The sequence below is a fragment of the Pteropus alecto genome, unplaced genomic scaffold (assembly GCF_000325575.1).
Source record: "Pteropus alecto unplaced genomic scaffold, ASM32557v1 scaffold210, whole genome shotgun sequence".
Taxonomy (NCBI): Eukaryota; Metazoa; Chordata; class Mammalia; order Chiroptera; family Pteropodidae; genus Pteropus; species Pteropus alecto.
Window position 1 is genome coordinate 4,867,634 of NW_006431288.1, and position 16,480 is coordinate 4,884,113.

Here is a 16,480-nt window from a genome sequence, read left to right on the forward strand (position 1 = left end):
AAACCGTAGGTGAGGGAGATTCACTTACTAAACTTAAAGTAGTTTCTAGAGAGGTAGAAACCTGCTGGGAATTTCTCTAGGACAGAAACATTGGCAGACACCATTTTTGCAATCTGATTCTACTTGCTGGTGAATGAGCTGGTGGGACTATTTTTGGTGCCCTTACTCTAACCTGTTAGAATCAGTGGGTGTGTTCCACTCACCTCATGCCACAGCAGTGTCTGGTGAGTGGACCATTCCCACTCATCTCTTACTGAAGCTGTTGCCCCACCACAGCCAGCAGGCACACGCAGATCACATAAATGTTCTTGAACATCTGGTTTTGATGGTTAGTGGAGGCTGCACTTCTGGACCCCATAAATCACCTCCTACCCAAAACCACATTTTCAATACTAGTGGAGATGCCTCTTTTGCCTAATACGTATAGACAAAGACAGGCAAAATGAGGAGACAGAGAAATATATTTTAAAACAAAGACCAAAATAAATCTTCAGGAAAAAATCATCTTAATGAAATTGAGACGAGAAACCTACCTGACAAAGAGTTCAAAGTAATAGCCATAAAGTGGCTTATTGAACTCAGAAGAAGAATGTATAAACACAGGGAGAACCTCAATAAAGAAATATATGACAGTATCAAATAGAAGTTATAAGTAAGTTCAGCGAAAGACTGGATGAAATAGAAGCAGAAATCAGTGAGCTGGAAGACAAAGCAATGAAACACATCAAGACAGAGCAGCAAAATAAAAATCAATCAATCAAGCAATCAATCAATAAAAAGTGAGTATACCTTAAAGGACCTCTGGGACAACATCAAGTGGAATACAATTCATATTACAGGGGTCTCAGAATGAGAAAAGACAAGAAATAATGGCTGAAAATTTCCCTAAACTGAGAAATAAAACAGACATTCAGGTCCTGGAAGTCCAGAGAGTTCTAAATGAGATGAACTCAAAGAGAACCACACAAAGATATCTTATGCTTAATCATTTTATGATTCAAATGGTACAAGTTAATGATAAAGGCATAATCTTAAAAACAGCAATGAAAAACAGCTTATCACATAGAAGAGAAGCCCCATAAGGTGATGAGAAGATTTTTCAGCAGAGACTTTACAAGCTAGAAGGAAGTAGCATGAAATAGTCAAAGTGCTGGGGAAAAAATAAATAAACAAACAAAATCTTTGAGCCAATTATTCCCTACCCAACAAAGTTATCATTCAGAATTGAAGATTAAATAGAGTTTTCCAGATGAGCAAAAGCTAAAGGAGTTTATCATCGCTAAACTGACCTTACTAGAAATATTAAAGAGATCTTTCTAAGCAGAAAAAAAAGTCACTAATTGATAATATGAAAACTTATGTAAGTAAAAATATCTCTCTGGAAAAGGTAAATATATCATAAAGGTAGTAGATCTATCCTTTATAAAGCAAGAGACAAAGTAAAAGTAACTAAAATTACAATAATTAGTTAATGGAAGCTTAAAATAAAAAGATGTAAAATATGTCACTGAAATATAAAATATGAAGGAGATAAAAAGATAATGATGTTGTTTAAAGCATCCTTTTATTGTGGAATAGCATTTCATGATATGAATATACTACTGTTTGTTTATCCATTTTCTTACTGATAGAAACCTGGGATTTTTCTAGTTTTTGACTATTTATTTTGAATACAGCTGACATGAATATTTTGTCAGAATAATTGTTGTTTCTCAATAACTTCTTTAGGACATCAGGTAGGTGCATGTTTGGTTTTATGAGAAATTGACAGAAACTTGTTCAAAGTAGCATTTTATGCCTTCACAAACCATGGATAAGAATTCCAGTTTTTCCACATCCTTACCAATATTTGGTGTCATGGTATTTAGTAGTATCTTATTGTGATATAAATTTGCATTTCAGAGCCTACACTCTTCACCAACACACTGAATATCAGTTTCTACACAGTACTTGGTCCACAGTGGGAAGTTAGAAAAAAGCTGTCCTTCAGGAAGTAGAAAGACAATGTTTTACAAGGTGTGGTTTTCATGTAATCATCCTGAGTCATGAGCCTCTTCCTTCCTTTCTGTCGCCAAACACATTCTAAGTTCTCTGAGAGTGCCTTGCTGATTTTCTTTTAAATTCTGCTCTTCTCACTCATGAACATATTTAACTGAGTGACTATAACCTCTCTGGAATTCTCTTTTAAATTCTGCTCTTCTCACAAGAACATATTTAACTGAGTGACTATAACCACTCTGGACAACTAATAAACATGCAGTGACTAGTTACTAGAAACATTTGAAGACTCTAACAAGAAATTAACAATTTTAATAGCTGGCTCTCTTTTCCAGAGACTCTTTCTTATTCAAGGAGATTCTGTCATGTTCCAGTCTGTCTCAAAGAAATGTAATATCTTTGTTTACCTTTGAAATCAACTTGCATCCTTTGGGTACTCTGCAACAGTATATTGATTCTTCTTCAGGTTTTCTTTATTGTTTTTGTCTTATAGTGGCCCTGTGATTGTGGTCATTTAGCCACCTCTTCCCCAGCCAGCATGGAAAAGTAGGAAGTCTCCCCTGTCAGATTCCATTACTTTTAAGGATTATTTGAACCCTCCATGGGACTGATGAGGCTAGAGAGGTGGGCCAAGGAGTCAGCACAACCCACAAAAGTCTCCCTTCTTGCCTGACTGGAAAACAAAGGACAGTGTTCAACAAGTGTATCTATGATGATGATGGCAATGAACATATACTCATTGCCCACCTGTCACCCATGCCAACCAGAGTTTGCAGTTGGACAGCCAGATTGCAATCCTAGTTTTGACTTTATGATCTTCATTTTTTTCCATCTAAAACTGACTTCAAAAAAATATTTTTATCCAGGTTAGCATGTGACTTAACAAAATAACTTACATTAAAGTGACTTACAAGGCCCCTGGCACATCGTAGTCAGTTAATATATGCTAGTTTTCCAAAGTCCCTTGGGAGCAAACCACTCATTTTTTCTTCTATAGTGATGCCAGGCTGTGTAAGTTTATACCAATCAGTACTCAACGTCACAGAAAAACTGTGTCTTGCCCCAAGACTCTCTTAACTCAGGAAATGTACCTTTAATTCTAAAAGCAATGGTTGGAGGGATAAATCAAACCTCCTCGCAGGCAGAGGCCAGGCCTCTCATGAAGGCATGGGTGGCTTCCTGAGGGAGTCAAAAGAGCAGGTAACGTGATTTTAAGAAATATGAGAAAATGCTTCTGGAGGCTGCCTAAAGCCAGTGACTGGTGCCAAAAAATAAACTTTACCACTTTTATTCAGATGAGGTAGGCTTTGTGATGCAATTGATTTTCCAGAACTCCCCATGGGATTGGACTGAGGTTAGCCAATTTTTTAAAGATTATTATTAGATAAGTTTTAGTTTAATAGCAAAATTCAAAGGAAGGTACAAAGAATCGCCATATAACTTCTCCCCTCACATGCAAAGCCATTTTTTTGCATCAATATCACTCACCAGAGTGGTATTTTGTTACCAAGGATGAACCTACATCGATGTATCATAATCTTCCAAAGTTCATAGTTTACCTTAGGGTTCACTCTTAATGTTGTACATTCTATAAGTTTAGATGAATGTATACTGACATGTTTTTATCTTTATGGTATACAGAGTATTTTAACCACCTTAAAAATTCTCTGTGTTCCACCTATTCATCCCTTCCTCTCACCCAAGTGTTGACAACCACTGATCTCCCTAGTTTTGCCTTTGCCAGATGCCATATAATTGCAGCCTTTTTAGATTGGCTTTTTTTTACTTAATATAATAGATCATTTCTTGATAGCCCATTCATTTTTAGTGCTAGGTAATATTCCATTTTCTGGATATACTGCAATTTATTTATCCATTCATCTACCAAAAAACATCATGGTTGCTTCCAAGTTCTGGATATTATAAATAAAGTTGCTATAGCTAAATAAATGTGCATTTGTGTGTAAAATTTTTTTTGTGGATGTAAATTTTCAAATCCTTTGAGAAAATATAAAAAAAAAATTTTGATTACAGGGTTATATGGTAAGAATACAAACAGTCTTCTAAAGTAGTTGTACCATTTTGCAATGTATGAGAGTTCCTGCTGCTCCACATCCTCACCAGTGTTTGGAGGTGTCAGTGTTCCAGATTTTGGTTATTCTAATAAACGTGTTGTGGTATCTCATTAGGTTAGACTTGAAATTACACATTTACCTCACTTTTGTTTTTTTTGTGAGGGGGATCTCTTACCCTGCTTCTCTTACTTTTACAGGTAATTCTTCAGGGCACTTCCTCACTGAATCATTTGCCCAAGAAATCCTGTCTCAGTATCAAGAGCCACTGACTGCAAAGAGTGAAGAAGTGCTAAAGACTGGTTGAAAATGATTTCTGATTTCTGACAACTACTGGATATTTCCAAAAATTCCAGTGTTTTATCTTTAGTAGTTTAAAATATATGAATATTTCTTTTAGCTTCACTTGACAATGTTTGACATTTACTGTCATGTGTCGCTCAGTAATGAGGATATGTTCTGAGAAATGCTGATTAGGTGATTCTGACATTGTGCTAACATCCTAGAGCACACAAACCTAGATGGTAGAGCCTAATCACACTTAGGCTTTATTGCTCCAGGCAACAAACCTATACAATATGTTACTGTAGTAAGTATTGCAGGCAATTGCAAAATAAATGGGATTTGTGTATTTAACATAGGTGATGTACAGTAAAAACATGGTGTAAAAAATGACATAGAGGGGTACACCTGTATAGAGCACTTACCATAAATATAACTTGTGGAAATGAAAATTTTTCTGAGTGAATCAGTGAGTGAGTGGTGAGTGAATGTAAAGGTCTAGAACATTACTGTATACTACTGTAGATATTTTAAACACTGTACTTAGGCTACACTAAATTTATTTTAAAAGTTTCTTTTAAATAAATAAATTAAACAGCTTACTGTAAATATTTTATTTATAAACTTTTTAATTTTTAAAAACTTTTTGACTCTTTTGTAAGAGTCAAAACACAAACACACAATACTTAGCTTAAAACACAAACACATTTGTATGACTGTACAAAAGTAACAAAAGTATTTTCTTTATATTCTTATTCCATAGGCTTTTTCTTACTTTCAATTAAAAAAAATTAACTTTTTAAACATTTTAATAAAAAATTAGGATACAATCACACACATTAACTGAGGATACAGAGGGTCAGAATCATCAATATCATTGTCTTCCACCTCCACATCTTGTCCATTGGAAAGTCTTCAGGGACAGTAACACACATGGAGCTGTCAACACTAATGATAACAATGCATTTTTCAACAATGCCTCTGAAAGAATTGCCTGAAGCTCTTGAGGAAGTGTCACTCTTTTCATAAATACATCATGGTGATTTGCTGAGTTTTTATTTATTTATTTTTTTATGTTAGGTTTGCTCGTAAGCAGATAATGCACCATGAAATTTACTCTCTATTAATAAAAATTGTTCAGTTTTTTGGGGGAAGTCCATGTTTTTAAACTTTTTAAGGAGCTTATTGAGGTCTACAAAAGCTTCTGCTAAACCATTCACTGTGAATTTTCTTGGGACTTCTTTTTCTTTCTGCGCTTTCCTTTTCTCTTGCTTCTTCTTCAGCTATGCATTCCTTTTTCAGTTCCAACAACTCTTCTTCATTAGTCAATTCTTAGGATTCATCTCTAGGAGCTCCTTAATGTCATCCTTACATACACCCAAGTTAAAGCTGTTTGCCATCTCTACCACAGCTTTGTTGATTTTTGCAGTCTCCTCATCCTTCTCAAATCCTTTGAAGTCATAGAAGAATCTCTTGAACTTCTTCTTCCAGATCCCATTTATACACTCCTGTGACATTACCTCAAGCTCAAGCAAGGTTCTTGACACAGTCATAGATGTTGAAATCTTTCTAGAATTGCATCAGTGTCATCTCAGTGTCTTTTTCAGTTGCAGCAATAGCCTGACCAAAGGTCCTCCTCACTGTCAGATCACAAAGGGTTTCATTTTGTAGCCTAAAACATTGCCCTCAGGCAAGACTGTTAACCTATTCCTAAAAAACTTGAAACATGTCATTGACTTGACTGCCTTATGAACGAAAGTTCTTTCAGGCATCTGTTTCCAGAATAGAGAGGTTTTGTCCTTATCGAATATTTTTTCCGATGAGTAATTTTCCTTCATAATCAGCTTATCTAGAGTTTCCGATAATTCTTCAGCTGCCTTCACCTCAGAACTCACAGATTCACCACTCACTTTCACATTATGTGATGGATAACAATTGAATTGTTTAAGCCATCCAAAGACAGTAGTAAAATTAATATTGCAATCTGGTTCGGACTTTTCTTTCAATATCATAAACATTTTGTTTTGTCCATGATCACTATGGTGCAGAGAGGGATACGCTTCTGTATTTGGTCTTCAGTCCAGGTTATTAGAAGTTTCTCCATGTCTGACATAGGGCCTTTCAGAATTATTGTTAGTCTCATTGCCTTTAATGAAGCAGATCCATTACTAGTTTCTGTCACTTTGTTCTTATTCTTCAAAACTGTAGCTCTGGTGCAATGGGACATGCCTGACTAGTGAGCAATAACCACTACTGATTTTCCAGCTTCGCATTCTTTAATCAATTTAATTTTATTTCCATGTCAATCAATCAGTATGGCCTCTTACTGACAACATTAGAAATAGATTTTGTATGCTTAGGGATCATGATAAACAAAACAACATGAGATTAAGCCAAGCACAAGAGAAAATGATGCAATCATAAGATGTGGGAAACGTAAGATGTATGTGGCTGCTGTATGCATAACACAGCATTTTTTTTTACAGCAATTTTTTTAAGTATTAGACAAAGTACACTCTAAAATTGCAATAAAATATAGTAAATATATAAACCAGCAACATAGTATATAGTGTTTATTATCATTATCAGGTATTATATATAATTGTTTGTGGCATACTTTTATAAAACCAGCAGCTCAATATTGTTGTTTATACCAACATAATCATACACATATAAAAAAAATTATGCTACAGCTTTAGAATGGCTACTATGTCACTAAGTTATAAAAATTTTTCCACTCCATTATAAACTTATGGGACCACCATCATGTGTGCAGTTTGTATGTACTGAAATGTTATGATGTGGTACATGACTGTATCTTTAAAGAAGCCAAGAGGATCAGGAGAAGTCACTTAATTTATTTTTCAAATAAGTTCATAGGAGAGTTTGCTCATAGCCCTCGTAGAGTACTGTGGTTATAGGCATGCATAGAGGTGATTTCTATTTGACGACAGGTAAGCAGTGTAGCATAACAGATATTATTAGCTTTGGAGTCAAAAACCTTGACCCCAGGCCCCAAATCCACCACTTCTTAGATCAATTGCAGTTTACTTATGTATAATGTATAAATTGGAAATAGAAATACCCACCCCGGTGTGTTTTTCAGAGGATTACTTGAAATGATAAATATATATGTGTTTTCTATTATAAAGTGGTAGTGTGCATATGATAGTTTCTTTAGATTATATACTTGAGAGTGCAATAGCTTGGTTATAGGTTAAGTCATCTTTATTATTACTAGATAGTGCCATTCATTCTAAGGTGGCTCTGTTGATTTACACTTCCACTAGCAGCATATGAGAGTTCTAGATAGAGGAGAATATTACTCTTGATTCTTCACTCACACCTTATATTAGAATTATATAGACATAATCTTTGGTATGTGGCTTTGTAATTTCTCTCGCTAGAGCAAGCAAAATATATTTCTTTGTTCAATTGATGTTACATTTGAACAGTAGAATGTTAGTAGATGTATCATGAATAGAGGCCTTGTATCTGCTTTTATTGTGTGGTTCAACTTCTTGTACTCCATTGATCCTCTTCAAGAAAAGCATGTCGAAGTAGCAATTGCTCCTTCGGCCTGAGGTCACACCTACACTTTAAGGAAAGCCTGGAATCCAGGCTGACATAGCCTAGATTAGTTGAACCACAAACTGACTTGCAAACTTTTGAGAGTGAACATAAATACAGTAATGAGCCACTTAACAATAGTAGTATATTCTGAGAAATTCATCCTTAGGAAATTTAATTATTGTGCAAACATCATAAAGTATCCTTATAAAGATGGTATAGCTTATTATTGTAATTTTATGTGCTATACAACTGTCATTTTAGTAGGTCTGTTTACACCAGCATCGCCACAAATACTTGAGTAATGCATTGCACTGTGATGGTACAATGGCTACAACATTTCAAGGTGAAAGGGAATTTCAATTCCATTGTAATCTTATGTGAATATCATAGTATATGTGGTTTATTGTTGACTGAAATGTTGTTATGTGGCACATGAGTGTATTGTGGGAAGTTACTGAGACTGAGATATTTTGTTATAGAGCAAAAACTGACAAATGCATTCCATCAGCATTAGAGAAACAAACTGTCATGTTGTTATAAAATGGGACACTAAATATAGGAAAAATGAATAAAAATAGTTATGTCCACATGGATAAATATTCTAGTCTAGACACAACATCAAGTAAAAAAAAAAAAAAGCAAGTTTCAGAAAACTATGTATAATAAAATTCATATAAAATTTAAAATGTAAATACATGTAGTAAAAAGACATAAAATGACTGAAAATGATGGTAATTATTTTGGGAAGATGAACCACATAGGGACTGGTGATCAGGAATTTAACTATGTTGAAAATGTTTTATTCTTTTAAGCTGAGTGATAACTTCACAAGGTACCCATGATATTATTCTTATTTATTTTATATTAGTCAATATTATATACTAAAGTTTTAAATGTAAAAATATTAAAAATTTTGAAATAATTTTAAACCTGTGAAAATAATATTCAAATGTTAATCATAAATGCTATTTTTCATTTTTGAGTGTTGGCCACTTAGGTCTGCATTGGTAGAATGAGATATATGTTTATCAATCTGCCTAGATCTTATTTAGGTCTACATCTATGACTGTCCTGAAAGTACTGACAGATAGAGTCTTGGAATGGGAAATTCAACCAGGAGCTTGATTCTTTACCTGTAGAAGAACCTGGACTTTCTGCTAGATCTCCTCCAGGAGATCATATTTTATTTTTTAGGTTATCTCTCTTCTCCTTGCTAGCCAAAGATGCATAGAGTGCTGTTATGCATAGAATCACTATGTTCTCCACTTTTCATAAGCTTGTGACTGATTATTTCTGTAAAGAAACAGAAAATGTACCTTCCTTTCAATGCTACTGGACTCTCCCTGCAATCAACTGATATGGGATGACAAAATTGAGATTGTACTTATCTTGGATTTGCTAAGATCTCTCAAATTCCATATAGTCTTGGAATTATAGAAATTACATTTATATTTCATAGGCCCTCATTTTACATGTTTTATGTTTAATCTGTTTTTTTTTTCCCCTAGATTCTTAAGGTAGAAACTTAGATAATTTCTCTTAGATCATCTTATTTTTTATTTGGTATATAAACTATAAACTTCTATTTTAGTAATATTTTAGCTATATGCCACAAATTGTGATGTGCTATCTTATTATTTTTATATATTAAAAATGTTCTCTAATTTTCCTCTTAATTTCCCTTTTGACTCACATGCTATTTATAAGGATGATATTTAATTTTTAAGTATTTGTTGATTTTGAAATATATTGCTATTATTGATTTTTAATCTAATGTCATTGTACTTAAAGAACAAACTTAAGACTTTGGCACTATTAAATTCATTGTTATTTGTTTTATAACCTAACATACAGTCTTTCTTGGTGAAGGTTATATGTACATTTGAAAATAATGTGTATTCTGCAGTTATTTGATAGAGTGGACTATAAATGTCAATTTTGGTCACTTGGGTTGATAGAAATTTTTATGTCTTATATATTTCTATTGATTTTATGTCTACTTCTATAAGTAGCTGGGAAAATAGTATTTCAATTTACAAATATAATTGTGAATTTGTCTATTCTTTCACTTTGTCAATATTTGCTTTATGTATCTTGAATCTCTGTTATTGGATACATACACACTTAGAATTGTTTATGTTTTATTGATTTATTTGCTCCTTTATTTTTAGGAAATATTCTTTCTTTAACCCTGGTAGTAGTCCTTATTTTACTGTTCACTTTGTCTGATATTATCATAGCGACTTCAGCTTTCATATGCATAAGGTTCCTATAGAATATTATATTCTACCCACTGAATTCTAACATTTGTGTTTATATTTAAGTGCTTCTCTAATGAATAACATATACCTGTCTCTTGTATTTTCTTCATAATTAATTCTGATGAAGTCTTTTTATTGAAGTGTTTGGACCATTTGGATTTAATGTTGCCAGTACTTTTCAAGTTAAAACTATTGTCTTGCTATACTTCTTTTTCTACAATATGTGCTTTTAAATTTTTTTATTTTATAGCCTTATTAACAATGGGTATTTAAAAAATATTCCTTCTTATTTTCACTGTTGGCTTACTAGCTATAGTATTTTGTTTCAATTAAGAGTTGTTTAGAAATTACAATATCCACCTATACTTCAAATAATATTAGAAGACTGATGTAAAATATAAAAATCTCTTAATAGTATACTTCTATTTACCTTTTTTTTGCGTTTTTATTTTTATACATGTTACTTCTACATATTATATTTATTTATAATATATTGATTGAGATATAATTGCATACTTTGAGAGTATGCAATTCAGTGGTTTCTAATGTATTCATAGAGTTGTGCAACCATCATCACCATCTAATTTTAGAATAATTTTATTATCCTAAAAAGATGCCTCTCACCATTTGAAGTCACTGACTATTGCCCTCTCTGTTTACCCCTGGAAATTGCTAATCTATTTTCTTCCTCTATAAATTTGCCTTTTCTGGACATTTCATATAAGTTCAGTCATATAATATACATCCTCTTGCGACTGGCTTGTTTTATTTAGCATTGAAGATTCATTCAAGTTGTAACATCATGTATGGCACCACTTTTTTTTTTTTTAATTTATTGGGACAAAATTCACATAACCTAAAATTAGCCATTTTAAAATGAACAATTCAGTGGAATTTAGTACTTTCATAATATTTCATAACCACTACCTACATCTACCTCCAAAATATTTTCATCAATTGAAAATAAACCTTTATATCCATTAAGCAGTTTCTCTCCATTCCCCACTCTCCCCTGTCTGGCAACACCAATCTACATTCTGTCTCTACAGATTTATTTATTTTTATGGGACATTTCTGTAAATGGATCGTTTAATATATGACCTCAGTGTCTGGCTTTTTTCACTCAGCATAACATTTTTGAGATTCATTTACATTGTAGGATATATCGATACTTTATTTCTTTTTATGACTGAATAATATTTATTGTACGTATATGGAACAAACTAGTTTGCCTGTTCATTCACTGATGAACATTTGGGTTGTTTCCACCTTTTGGTTACTATAAATAGCTCTTCAATGAACATGTATGTAAATGTATTTGTTTACCTGTTTTCAATTCTTTTGGACATATACTTATAAACTAAATACTAGGTAATATGGTAATTCTATATTTTACTTTTTAGGAACCTCCAAATTGTTTTCCACAGTATCTGCACCATTTTACATTCCCACCAGCAACGTACAAGTTTTCCCATTTCTCCATACCCTTTCCAATGCTTCTTATTTTGTGTTGCATTTGTATGTTTATTATAGCCATCCTAGTATATTTGAAGTGGTATTTCATTGTTACTACTGATTAGCAGTTTCCTAATGACTAATAATGTTGAGCATCTTTTTATGTGACTATTTGTGTGTGTGTGTGTGTGTGTATATATGTACAAGCGTTTAGTGTCCTTGGTTAGATATTTCCACTTAGTTCTTTTTAATGCTATTTTAAATAGAATTTATTTTTTAATTTCTTAGATTGTTCATTGTTGATTTAGAGAAGCACAATTAGTTCTTTTGTGTATAGATTATATATTCTAAAACTTTTTTGAATTCATTAGCTTTAGTAGCTTCTTGTGTATTCTTGGATTTTTTTATGTATAGGATAATAAAATCTGTAAATAGAAATCATTTTACTTCTTTTCCAGTTTGGTTGCCTTTTACATCTTTTTCTTGTCTGATAGCTCTGGCTAGAACTTCCAGTGCAATATTAAATAGCAATAGTAAGAGCAGGCAGGCATCTTTGCCTTCTTCATGATTTCAGAGGGAAGTTTCTTTCACCATTGAATATGATGTTAGTCGTGTGTTTTTCATAAATACCCTTATTATGTTGAGAGATGTTTCCTCTATTCTTAGTTTTCTAAGAGTTTTCATCATAAAAGGGTATTAGATTTTGTCAAATGCATTTTCTTCATCAATTGAGACAACAGTGTGTCATTTTTCCTTTGTTTTATTAATGTTATGTATTACATTGATTGGTTTTCTTGTGGTGAACTGTCTTTGCGGTCCTGGGATAAATTCACTTGGTTATGGTGAATAATCTTTTTACATACTGCTACATTTTACCTGCTAATATTTTTTGAGTGATTTTGCATCTTCATTCTTAAGAGAAATTGGTCTGTATTTTTCATGTGATGTCTTTGTCTGGTTTTGGTATCAGAGTATTATGGGTCTCATAAAATGACAGTAATTCTTCCGCTCTCTTTTATTTTTCAGTGTGTGAAAGATTGGTGTTAACTGTTTTTTAAATATTAGTTTGGGATCAACCAGCGAAGACATTTGTTCCCGGCTTTTCTTTGTGAGAGCTTTTTTAATTAATGTACTCCCTTCTTTCTATAGATATAATTTGATTTTTTTTTCTGTTTCCTTTTGCGCTATTTTAGAGAGTTTGCCTTTTTCTAAGAATTTGTCCATTTTATCTAACTTATGTCATGCATTGAATACAGTTTTTTAATAATATTCCCTCACAATCATTTTTATTTCTGTAAGATTGAGAGTGATGTCCTTATTCATTCTTGATTTTAGTTTTTTGAGTTTTCTCTCTAATTTTCTTATCAGTCCAACTGGAAGTTTGTCAGTTTTGTTGATCTTTTCCAAGAGCCAGCTCTGGTTCAATCTTTTTTTTTTTTCTCTATTGTTTTTCTATTTCTTAATTAATTTATTTCCCTTCTAATAGTAACTATTTTTTTTTCTTTTGATCACTTTGGGTTTTGTTTGTTCCTTTTTTTATTAATCTTTAAGTGTATAGTTAGATTGTTTATTTGATATTATTTTTCTTTTTTAATGCAGTTATTTGTATATTTTTCATCTAAACATGGCTATAGATAAATCCCATAAGTTTTATTATGTCGTGTATTCTTTTTCAGTATTCTAAAGTATTTTCTAATTTCTCTTATGATTTAGTCCATGACCTATTAATTGTTTAAGAGTGTGTTGTTTAATTTCTACCGCATTTTAAAATATTCCAGTTATTTGTTCCATTATTGATTTCAAACTTTATTTTATTGCCAGAGAAGGTACTTTGTATAACTTTGGTATTATGAAGTTGATTGAGACTTGCTTTATGTCCTAACATATGATATGATCTACCCTACAAGATGTCTTATCTGCATTTAAAAATAATCTATATTTTTCTCTTATTGGGTAGAGTATTCTACATATGTCTTTTAGGTCTAGTTCTTTATTGTACTAGCTGGTTTATGGCATTTTTTCCAAATCTTTTATTTCCTTATCAATCTTGTTTACTTGTTCTTTTTGTTATAGTTACATATAACTATATACACATATGACTATATGTACATATAATTATATATATGTACATATAGTTATATCTGATGGATTACTCCTTTTAACACTCTTTGATAACAATTTTCATGTTAAGATTATTTTGTCTGATATTAGTTAAATCACTCTAGCTACTGACTGTTTGCATAGCATATTTTTTTCCATTCTTTTATTTTCAATCTTTGGGGTTTTTTATGTAATATTTTTCTTGTAGACAAATAATAGTTGGATTTTTAAAAATAAATTTTAACAATTTCTGTATTATTATTGAAGGTATACATTTCATATCAACTCCAGAACACGTTGTTATCGTTTTAGCATTAAGCATTCTAATATATTTTAAGATTACTTTAATGATAAAAATATCTTTTGAAAGTAAGCATACATAATTTCAGGCACTTTTAAAAATGTTCCTTTTTTATTATTTTCATAGATGCCGTAGTGCTTCTTTCTAAAATTTTTTTCTTAATATTTATTATGGAATAAATTTTCTAGCAATAAATTTCAGCTGCTTTACTTTGTTTAAAAAATTTATTTTGTCACCTTTATTTTAAGAGATATTTTGCTGAGTAGAGAATTCTAGGTATTTTTTTTTCTTTTTTTCTTTTAATGCTTTAAATATTTTTTTTATTTGGTTTGTCTAGTTTCTGACCACAAATCTACAACAATTATATCTTTATTCAATTACAAGTAATATACTTTTTTTCTTGAAATTTTAAAAGATTTTCTTTGTATCATTATTTTTTAGTAATTTGATTATGAACTATCTTACTTTGATTTTCTTTCTTTTTTTTTTATTGATTGAACTTCTTGGTGTGTAGCTCTATAATTTTCATTCAAATTTATTTACTCTCAGAAATTATTTATTCAAATATTTCTACCCCTTCTCTTACTCTAAAACTCTGCCTGTATGTATTTTAGACCTTTCAATATTGTTTTACAGATTCCTGTCCCTCTTTTAATTTTTTTCCAGTCTTCTATTTTCTTTGTGTTTTATTTTAGGTAAGTCATTTTGTTATATTTTCAAATTTATAATTTTTTTCTGCACTATCTAATCTGCAGTTAATCCTATCCACTAAGTTTTTCTTTTATACATTATAATTTTTACCCTTAGATGTTCCATGTGGTTCATTTAGATATCTTCCATTATTCTCATTATGTTCATGTTTGCCATATTATTATTATGTATTTGTAAAAGCTGTTTAACATACTTATCTGTTAATTCCATCATTCCTGTTTCATTTCTAGATGTTTACATTGATTTTTCATCTGGTTATTGATTACATTTTTCTAATTTTGCCTATTTAATAATTTTTGATTAGTTGCTGGGACTTTTATATTTTTGAGTACTATATTTTATTGTATTCCATCAAAAAGGGTGTGCTTTGTTCCGACAGGCAGTTTGATTACTTGCATATAAGTTTGATCTTCTCAGGTTTTTTTTTTTTTTAATTTATAGACAAATATCAGATAAGCTTTCTTCTATTGAATATCACATGTATGTAATGAGGTGCCTTTACTATGGCTGGATAGGATTTATCACCATTTTTGTGTCCTGTGTAAGTTCTGAGATTTTACAGACAACATATTTTTTTTCAGATTTTTTTTTTTTTTTTTTGTAATGCCTACAGCACCTGATCTTCCTAGTTTTGCTCAATGGATATGCAAATGGCATAAAGCCAAATATTCAAGGGAATCTTATGAAGATTTGGGGTTCTTTTTTCTGCATACCTCCCCCACCCTTTTTTCTTTTTTTCAGTTCTTTGCTTTACAAATTCTAGTTATTCTGGCCTTCCCAAACTCTGATCCATGTCTACTCAGCATAGTGAGTTTTTCACGCTCAGTTTGGTTTCATTTGCTTGTGCTGTGGTTCTGAAATTGCCTTCCGATAGAAAGCCAGGGTGATTGTAGGGCTCAACTCATGTTTCCATATCTCAGGAAGCAGTTATCTATTATCCATTGTCTGGTGCATAAAATTAGTTGTTTTATATATATTTTGTGTATTTTTTTAGTTGTTTATGGGTAGATGCTAAGTTCAAAGTCTGTGAAATAATTCTACAGAGAGAACGTTAACCTTTAATTCAAAAGACCCTTGTCTCAGTTTTAATTCTAGACTCAATTTTCCCACAATCACTGGTGTGTTACCATTGCTCTCAGCTTAGATGTTCTATCTCAGGAGGCCTTCCCTGACCTCACTGGATTGGTCTATGCTTTCCTAGTACTATGGATTTCCTGTTTGGTATCACCATCATACTTGTAATTATGTGTTTAATGTCCGCCATCTCTAAGAGATTGCAAGTTCTTAGAGGGCAGAAAATGTGATGTCTGTTTTGTTCACTAGTCTGTCTGCAGATCCTAAAACAAGGCCTTGAACATATATTTTCAATAAAAAATTATGGGGTAAATATATACACATTTAAAAATAAGTTTATAATATCAATTATTATTATTAGCTCAGTAAACTTGGAATATATTTCATAAATTTGTACTTCAATTCCCCTTATTTGGAACTTGAAGAAATGATTGAATACTATCAAGGTCTCTTACATATTATAATTCTGTATCTTTTATTTTATTTGATTCTCGCAACTATATGGTAAGGAAAAAAACAACATTTTAATTTTCAGATTGTGAGTGTTAAACAATTTTTAAGATTAATCAATATGTATAAGATTATATAGCTAATTAGTAGTTAGTATTGCAGCTGGGACTCAAAAACATTTGGTAATTGATCATACTGTAATC